Source organism: Anoplopoma fimbria, chromosome 11 (assembly GCF_027596085.1).
Source record: "Anoplopoma fimbria isolate UVic2021 breed Golden Eagle Sablefish chromosome 11, Afim_UVic_2022, whole genome shotgun sequence".
In the NCBI taxonomy this organism is placed as follows: Eukaryota; Metazoa; Chordata; class Actinopteri; order Perciformes; family Anoplopomatidae; genus Anoplopoma; species Anoplopoma fimbria.
This window is the reverse complement of record NC_072459.1, coordinates 19,970,269-19,980,554: the sequence shown is the minus strand read 5'-3', so window position 1 is coordinate 19,980,554 and position 10,286 is coordinate 19,970,269. Positions and strand designations below refer to the sequence as shown.

At 42.2% G+C, this 10,286-nt stretch overlaps 1 protein-coding gene across 1 annotated transcript in view; it reads right to left on the bottom strand.

The window, feature by feature from the left end:
• The window catches only part of igf2bp1 (insulin-like growth factor 2 mRNA binding protein 1), a 48,580-nt gene that overhangs the window by 15,221 nt on the left and 23,073 nt on the right, over positions 1-10,286 (bottom strand).

Sequence of the window (10,286 nt, the reverse complement as noted above, 5' to 3'; positions counted from 1 at the left end):
GACATCTTGCTCATTGCATCCTGGCATCTATAGTGACTTTAAATGGAGTGCAACACTTCAGTGATCAGGACATCCAGCTAATAAAGCTACATATTTCACCACCAGCACATAAAGGGTCAAGGCAAGCAAGGGTTTGCTGACCCCATTTTGTAAAGTGCAGACAATATCCCCACTAAGCCATTAACGTCGCCAATGGAAAGTCATATTCCCCTACTATTTACGTTTACATGCAGCCGTGCATACTCCGATTATATCATCTAGCGGTGGCCTCACTTTTTCAATCCGTCAACCACCGCACAGTAAAAGCTAGGTGGTTGACATGTTTGTGGATGTTTTCAAAAACTTGAGCATGGGCTTTTCTTTTGGCCATGCATCTCTGCAAACATTCCTCTAGTTGGTTTCAGTACAACCAGTGTACAACGCAAAGAGCTGACTATAAATTGCTGTTACAATACAATGTGAATAATATCTGCATATCCCTCATGTCTTAATTGGAAAATGCTCCTTGCAGAATAAGGCCTAATTTGGAATATCCAAACAAAATATGCAGTTTCTAAACCGGTGTACAATTCGATATATATTTAAAATAATAGTGGACTACACTGTGAAAGTAAACATAGTTGCTGTTTGTTTGTTCATCTACACCAATGACTTAATGGTTAATCGGAATTAAAACTCAACTAAAGGTCCCAACGCTACTTAGGAGACAAACCTTTCCATTTAGAACTGCTCACAGATGGAGTGGTTGACTATGAGCAAATCGGTAGGCAACTCCGTGTCTTTCTTAGGAAGAGATGTATCTTGTATCGCCCTGCATCGCATCGCCGTGAGGATCCTGATATCCCTCCACCATCTTTACCCCCCCCCCCGTCTCTCTGAACACAGATCCACCACTGAAAAAACGTCTTGTTCTTCGCTGTCTGTACGGATGCCAATTCTGACGTGACTACTCAAACATCTTGCAGGTAAGTGGGTGGCGGGGCCAACCGGTTTTCTTGTCCACTTCTACCAAGGCCGCTCCCCCGCCCCCAACCGCTATAGTTCGCCATTATGAGGTTTGAGTTCCAGTTGTTGGGAGAAATACCACTGAACCAACAGCGAGTAGTGGGACAGCATCCTGTGCAACCACCCACGCACTCGGTGGGGGAAGGGTAGCCCGCCAAATGGAAGGGGGGCGGTCATGCTTGGGTGCAAGTGCATCTTTATTCTGTACTTTTGCCAGTAATCGAGCTTGCAATCGTTTTTTGTTTCAGTGTGTGAGCTGGTTTGTCACAACTGAAATCATGCATGTGTGTATATATATATTTTCTTGGCTCCGTTTTGTCCTTCCCTGTTTGCATATGACCCTCCTTCCTTTGAGAACTCTCGTACTCGGGTATTGCTCAGTGACAAAAGGATTTTTTTCAATTGGGGTTTTATTATTGATTCTGCCTTTGCAATAGTTTTTGGCCTTTTCTTGGTAGGTTCCCTTCTGGTAAATCACCACACAGAAAAAACAACCTACAGATTTTATAGCATTTATTGGAGATGCTTAATCTCAGTAGTAAAAAACGAAGTTGTCTTACTTAAATTAATGCGTATGAAAGTAAACCATGACTATTTTCATATGTTTGTCGAGACTTAGAACCGAATTAATTCTCAAGAATCAAACTGTGTAACAGATCTTGACACCCCTCCCTACACGGGACTATTTTTGTTCCATCTGTTGCATCCGTGCTGCACCTTTGAACCCTGGCCCTCTTACCGACGCCGCACGCAGCAGTGCGGCGCTCCATCTTTAAGCGCTCTTTATCTGCCCCCGCACCCCACCCAGCTGGGCATCAATGGGCCCAAAACCCCAACAACATCCAACCCCCCCAATCTCCACCTCCCTGTGCTAAACCCCACCCCCAAAAACCCCCAGGCAGCTCCGGCACAGATGAATAGTCTTTTGTGCATCCAAAATACCTGACATCCCCCAACCCCCCAAAAAAATTGGAGTCCTTTGATCACTGATCAATGCTCAGCTCTGATCACTGACTCCATCCCCCAACCTGCCAAACACACGTTAAAACAGACTTGTTTCCACACCTCATAACTTCGACCGTACACATCAAAACGGCCATCATCCCCGACGCACCCTTATCAACCATCCATTATCCTCTTAAACGCCCCCCCAACCCCCAAAACCACCAACGAGCAACCAACAGTGAACTTGTTTGACCCCTACCACCGCCGCCTGCCACACCACAGCCTTTCCCATTGGCTGAAACCATAGCAACAGGTCAGGATAGGGCGGGCTAAGATGATGAATGGGCGGGCGGATGGAGAACAGAAAAACATGCTTCACATTTGCTAACTGGCTCTGTCGTATTTTTTATCATTTTGAACATCTTTTCCTTTAACCAACGTGGTGGCGACCTGCCTCGTTGGGTCTCCCACAGTCTATCAACCTGAGCTAAATGCTAAATAAAGACGTATTATTGCATCATTGAATGGATTCCATGGTTTAATTGGATATAATCATAACAAAATGACAACAAAGCAGAATAGAATTGGAAGAGAACGTGATTGTCAACATGTTCTATTCGAAATTAATCTGGAAATTTAGACCGTCATCCGCGACTCATTGTGTTCAAAGATGGAAACGCATCGTCAACGAAGCTTGAAAACGTCTTAAGTCGATCGCTTAAAAAAAAAAAACTGAGGCTGTTGAGGTTTCCTCAGCTGTGAAGGTATTAAGTCCATCCTCGGCTCCGGCCTCCAGCCAAACAAAGGGAGAGGACAGAAAGAGGGGAAGGAAAGAAAAGAGGCCAAGAGAATGAAAGGAGTGTGGTCTTCAGGGAGGAGGAGGTGGAGGAGGAGAGAAAGGCTTTGCCTCTAGGAGGGGTCAGAGGCCAAGGGTTAGAGCTCTTCAGACCAGACAGAGGGGGCCCTGGGACCACAGCGAGGCATGTCTATCTGTGTGTGTGTGTGTGTGTGTGTGTGTGTGTGTGTGTGTGTGTGTGTGTGTGTGTGTGTGTGTGTGTGTGAGAGAGAGGAAGTTGTCCTCCACTTTCATAGCTAAAGCTTTCAGCCCTTTATAATTTAAAAAGCAGAATATATGTGTCCTTGTACCTTTAGTCACGGCCTGAAACTTTGCCTGAACTCCTTTTCAGAGAGTCGCTCCTCTACCTAATGATCAGCAGAGTGATACGCCACACACTCATTACTACAGAGACACAGGAGATGTGGAGCTAATTGCCAATTACACTTCCAAACTAGGTGCAACTGCAAGACTAACACACCCAGACACAGAGAGGTGTGCAGTGACACCCAACAAATTAGAAAGAAGTGACTGCTTTCAGGTAATAAGAGGGCAATGCCACTGTAGGTGTTGTATGTTGTTCTATACTGGCTGTATTAAGGTGGTGTTGGTCAACTCATGAAGTCTAAAGGCCGTTACACAGCGGGGGCCGTGAACAAATAAACCACATGAAAAGTGGAAATACTTGCCTGTGAATAATTTGCTTCAAAACTATTCATACTGGCAGCAATGCCAATTTGCAGCATTTGAACCAGTGGTTGTACGCCTATATTCGCGTTGCGAGTGCTCAGAAAAAGCAACCTCATTCTTGCAGAATAATTTTTGCATTCTGTGTTTAACTACGACAAAAAACAGCATTAAGAACAAATTCTACTTCACTCTACAAATTTTGTACAGCCAACTTCAAGCAGTGATTGGCCATGTGTGCGGAGATGTCCGAACCACAACAGGTATAAACTATTTGGGCTGCGTTCTGATAGCACGTTATACAATAAAGTCTATTTGAGGCCTTTAAATTCCCCAAGTACCACAGAGAGAGACAAAACAGGTCAGCAAAGAATGTTGTTTTTAAGATTTCACATTTGAAGTGTAACAAATCAACTCATTTTTCAGAAATGTTTTTTACATTTATTTTTCTTATTAAGTGTGAACATTTCTCAAGCCATAGATGAACACCTTATCCTTGAGTTTAGTGAAAAATGTTTTGATTATAGTAGTTCTATAGTCTGACAATGAAAACTTTTCTGTCCGCTTGGCACTGAAGGCCATGAATGGACCTCAGGTGACTTATTGATCATGTCTCCTACTATGAATGCAGGGTGAGGAAACAACAACGGTTGGCTGTAGTTTACTGGCTCTACTATAAATATTTTTTGTCCATTCATACACACTTCAGGCAAAAACATTTTTTTTTTCATTTTTTCTACTTTGTCTACTTGACAAAGTAGTAACTGTTAGCATTATATAAGGCCTTATTTGCGTATTTTAAACATAAAATTTAAGAAAACAATAAATATTGTCTTTAAGTAAGTAATGACCTTGGGAAATTTCATGGTGATATCTTTGAGTTATATTTTTTTTACCTTTTTTACCTGTAGCGTCTTCAAATGTCTAATTTTACAAAACATATATTTATAGGTGGTTTTCTCTATACGAGTTGTTTCTATGTCACTGAGCCAGAAATATCCTCTTCAGTAACACTGACATAAACCAAACTTTACAGTTTCATATCTATATTCTGAAAGTTTTTACAAAAGGGGTTTGTTCATATATATCATTTTTAAATTAGTGTTAACAGTATTTTCTGATTTATGGAGTGATACAAATAGATATCCAAATAATGAACCTGGCTTCATCCAAATGTACAGATTTATGTTCTGGGAATATTAGCAAATGAGCACATATTTAATAATAAATATTTAAATATAAATAATATATCTAATTTGCATATTTAAAAAATAACATTTCAGAAAACTTGTAATACAACAAATAATAGTCTTTATGTAAGTAATCAACTGAGGAAATGTAATGGTGATATCTATTAGTTAAATTGTTTACCCTATTCATCTGTTTTAAGGTGATTCCGTCTGAGACGAGTCAGATAACGAGCAGAAAAGTCAATGAGGCATTACAGGCTGATAAACAAAGTGAAAGAACACTGCGTGGTTTAGGGCCGACACTTAAACCACTTTCCCAGTCAGTTGCTGTTTCCACTTCAGAAATCAGTGTATAAAAGGACCATTAGCCATTTTACAGGGGATGATGTGCTGGACTATTTCTTCACACACTCTCTTGTTTTGCTTTTTTGGATTCAAACAATCAAGTTCTAACGTGTTAGTTAGTGAGCTTTTGAAGTGTTACCATAGGACTTAGTCAGGCTAGCCGCTTCCCCTTTGCCGGTCTTTGTGCTAAGCTCGCCGGCTGCTGTCTGTTAACCTCATATCTAACGGACAGACGTGATGGTTTTTAATCAATCTTATCCTGTCCAACACTCGGCAAGGAAGCGAATGTTTCTCAAAATGCCAAAAAAATGACCCTTTAAAAACTGAACATGGGCGAGAACTGTCCTTTTTAAGAGGCCGTTAAAAGATAATAATAATAATAATAATAATAATAATAATAATAATGGGGATTTTGTTTTTTACTACTCTGTCCTCATCTGTAACTACTGTTTAGCAAGGCACATGAAACACAGGTGTACAATATAGCCATTACAAACATGCGGCAAATGCTGCATGGAAGAGCACAAAATGCAGAGGGGGTTTAATATTTCATAAGAGCTAGCCAGCATAAAATCGCAGATGAATTTTTTATCGCTAATGGTGAGGAACGAGTGAGGGACCTTCATCCAGCGCGTTTACCAAATCCACGTAACCAGCCTATCATCTAATCCCAGCTACCGTCTTCCTATCAGTTTAAATACCTCCACAGCTCCACCCACTGACCGTCCTCCCAACCATCACCACCACCACCACCACCATCATCATCATCATCACTGTGGTTTCTGAACTGCTGAGCTGCCCTGTTTCTGCAGGTAAATTAGATGAAAGAATATTTTTCCCAACTGTGTCTCGTCCCTTTTATCTCTGTAACTTTGACTCTCTTTCTGAGTTGCATCTATACATTTTCCTTTCCTCCGTTCCTTCCACCGCTCCGGTCCCTCTCCTGGAGGCCCCCCCAGACTGCTGGATGCAACAGGGGTGGAGATAAATAAGTGAGAGGAGGTGTTGGGGATCCAGGATGAGGGAGAAGAGGGTGAAGAGACAGAGACAGATTCCATGCTGGATAACCTGTGCGGAGCGCAGTGGTCTGCATGGAAATTCATGAGTGTGAAAAAAGAACTCTTAGAGAAAAGAGCAAGTGTGTTTTTCAAAATGGCACGGGGTGGGGGAAGTGGTGGGTCAGTGACGTCTGACAGCTGATGTCACAACAAGTAGATGTCAAGAGTAAAAAGAAATGGTTGCAGCACATCAAGCCATACAACTCCCTCTGAACTCCCTCTGAAAACTCACCTCTTCAAGAAGTACTACCCTGAGCCTTCCTCGCACTTATTGCACTTATTGTTGCATTTACTGTATTCGTATCAGTTCGCTGCACTTATTGAATTCGTATTCGTTTACTGCACTTATCCTATTCGTAGTAGTTTGTAACACTTATTGTATTCGTATTGTCTGTTGCAATTATTGTTTTCGTAGTAATTTGCCTCTGCACTATACTTTTGCTCTGGTTTATGCTTTAAGATGCTTGAATTAAGAAAGGAGATGCACTTATGACTTCTGGTGACTAGTAGTTCTCTTGAATACCTATGTTGAATACACTTCCTGTAAGTCGCTTTGGATAAAAGCGTCTGCTAAATGACTGTAATGTAATGTAATGTAATGTAATGTAATGTAATGTCTCTCTTTCCCTTGTTGCCTGTCTGCCTCTTCTTTAACAACTATCCAATAAAGTCTGTCTTTTTAAATTGAAAAAGTGAAGAAAGGGTGCTCATTTCTATTAAATCCTAATGGGATCTACCACTGCCTGTTTTTGATTATGTAACACAATACATTTCCATGTTATATGATAAGCTGTAAAAAGTCCCTTGTATATATTCGACATTACACGATTACAGAAATTGACCTTTTGAGATAAATTCCCATGGTGCCATTTCCTATATAAACCCTGTTAAGGTTTTCATTTTCTTATAATTTCTCTTCTTTTATTTAGTATAGCAAGTAACATCTTTAACTTACTGATATCTTATTCTCCAAATAAAATAAGATAAACTTTATTTATTTTATTATTTTTTTATTTTTCAATTAAATAAATGTTATTTCGGGTATTTTTGTCCTATACAGATGTCATCATTGACTGCTGGGTAATATGTACGTTGATGTTGTCCAATGTCGAGTCTCTATTTGATAGTAGTAGTAGATAGTACCTAGCCCTGATAGCTTTCTCCTTGACCTCTCTTCTTTCCCAATACAATAGCCTGAGTAACTTGTTCAACTGTCATCAGACATGTGCGTGTGCTTCATAACCTCTAACTAGCATGCACTGGGGCCCGTTGTAAACTACCTTATGCGACTCTCAGCCTATCAGGTCTCTGCTAAATCGCTTTGACAGCCATATTATTCAGCACTTGCATCTTCTCCTTGAAACAGAGACAAACCTCATAACACATAACCAAGTGTTCAACACTGTTCAAGCGTCACGTCAGAGATTTTCCGGCCTTTTCAGTGGCACAACAGAGCAGAGACAGAGAGGCAACATCAGAGGGAGCGGTGCCCCCATGATAGCTGTCATCACTCCCTGATTGGCCCAGATTTATAGGGGAAAGGTCGTCTCCCTCACTAGCCGTGGTCTCATTGGTCCACTAAACCCCACTTAAGGGTGAATCTTGTCCAATCAAAATTTAATAACGATGCCACAGTGAGCGCTGCGGAGAGGCCTGACAGCTCACATTGCTATCTGCAAAGGCACTCACATATGCAATATTTGTGCGTGTGTGTGTGTGTGTGTTTGCCATGAATAACCTTCACTTATGTTTCCTGTACTTCCACTAACTTATAACTGCTTTACATTGCATGATTCATTAATTATTTTACAGTTTCTTAAACAAAAACAAAAAACACCTGATATCAGATGAATGCGGTTTGTGGATTTAAAGACCGTTTAAGCAACACACACCTTGTGCATATGTAGAACATGATGGACGTTCATAAAGAATGTTTTTGTCCCTGTTTTATGAGAGTTTATCGTAGAAAAAAAATATATGTGTTTAGCATAAAGCTGTACAAAATAAATATTTAACATGACATGTTAGAGAGAGAGAGAGAGAGGGCCTCAGGTCTGGAATTCATTTATGGTAAAAGAGGGGAGGGGGTGCAACAGTATGGGTCAAAGTTCAGGCTGTGTTCTACTCTGACCCCGCCTGCAGCTCCTGCGCCAGGCCTCCATTTTGCAGCGGGCGAGATCTCCATTTTGAGAAGATGGAAGTGAGTCCGCCTCGACCGTTATGTAATTACGGCGACTTTTTCCTTTCTTTCAAAAAAGAAATTTAATAACTGAAACACATTCGGCTTCCACTTCATTGTCCGTTTTCTTGTTACGTTATTACCGCGAGAAGAGCCGCGGGCTGGTGTAGCGTAACGTTACATCAAGAGAAGAGAACATGTTATTCAGCGGATGTGTGTGTGTGTGTGTGTGGGGGGGGGGGGGGGAGCTCAGAGGCCCGTGTTGACACCACCGGACCCTAAATCACACTTTAATAAATAAACCTATGAAATGAGAAGTTGTATTTCCCTGACAGGCTACGCAATTACCGTCGCCAACTGAAGCCTGAGAGCCGTTGGTGAGGTGCTTGCCATCTTCACCAGCTCTTCCTCAGCTGGGTTGCACCAACCGCCTCCCCCTCCCCTCTCTACTCGCCATTTTGTGTTGCCTATAGCCATTTCACGTGAGGGGACCCGTTGCTGGGCGGGGCGCATGTTTGTGTGTGTGTGTGTGTGTGTGTGTGTGTGTGTGTGTGTGAGTTCTACATTGGTTGTCATTCATTATAGTAACTTACACTTATATGTCACGTCCGTGTGTTTACAATCCTAATGACTCAGATGCTTCAATGCTGTTGACTTCCGAAGACATTTATGAGTGAAACATTCGCCTTTCAAAGTGAAGCTTTTATCTTCGGCCTTCGTCTTCCAGGCTGGAGCCGAGAAGGCGTTTGATTTCACTGCCGTGATGAGGCGGTGTGCCGTCGACGTCAAAAAAAGATAACGTAAGAGGAATGGTATAAGAGAGGTTAATCTAGCCGGCTACCTAGGCCGTTCATTACTTGCCTTAGGGGGTATGAGAAGGACTCTTAATGTTATAGGTTGCCTCCATATGTTACCCCATAGACACACTCAACACGCCTCTCTCCCCTCTCTTTCTCTACATACATGTGAGCGTCAGTGGGCGGCCATCTTGACCAACGCCCATTTACTACAGTGAGTGTGCAGTCACATGACGGCAGAGGGGAAGGGGGAGGGGAGGTTGTTTTATCTCCCAGCTGTTGAGCAGGGACACCGGAGATATAGGCTGTCGATGAATAGAGAAAGTGACTCCTGCTCGGTATAATATAATATATAAGTCGCAGCTCTTTCCTCCATGTGCAAAGTCCTCAAAACAAGAAAAGGCACGCCGGTAAAAAAAAACAACAAAAAAAACGGACACACCTCCCTCCGTGTGTACGCGCGTCATTAAAGACACTCCGCTAGAAACAATGTCGGGAAACATAGCGAGCATTTCTTGTATAACAACCTACACAATTCGCTCTTCAGTCACCTGGACACGGACACCTTTAGCTGTCGTTTCACCGCGCGTCCCCTCCATTCACAAAGTGCGTAAAAAAACAACTACTCGGGGGTTACTACAGGAGGGATGGGAGGGGCCGGCCGTGCCGCACAGCCCGGAGGAGGAGGAGGAGGAGGAGGTTATACTATAGAATATGTGCCATGAAATACAGCATGGAGGTTTGCTGTTGTAGTATGGCAACGACGAGGTTAGAACATAGGATGTCCTCTCCCCGTTTTCAGTGCTTAAAGTCGGGCTGTCCTCTTAGCGAAGGGAGCACCGCTGAAATCCCTGCGCTGCCTCCCGTGAAAGGATAAACTAAGTTGACTAAGATAGTGGAATATTTACGGATAAAACAAGTTCCTATAAGAACATATAAAACAGAAAATGACGAGCTGTTGGATTTAACTCGTTTCCGTTAGAGTAGCGTACATTTGGTTCTAATTTAAAGTTTTAAAGGCTGTGATATGGCAGAAAAAAATGAAACGGGTTTCCGTTTAAAACAATAAAGTGTTCTCGTTCTCAGGTCTAATGTGGAGGGTGATTATCTGTGTTTTTTGTCTGAGAAATGTTTCCAAAGACCGTGACAAAGAGCCAAATCTCAGCATGGCGGCGGAGGAGAAAGAGAGCCGTCCATGTTTCATTTTTATAACGTAATAACAACGTTATTATCATTTTTGTAAAG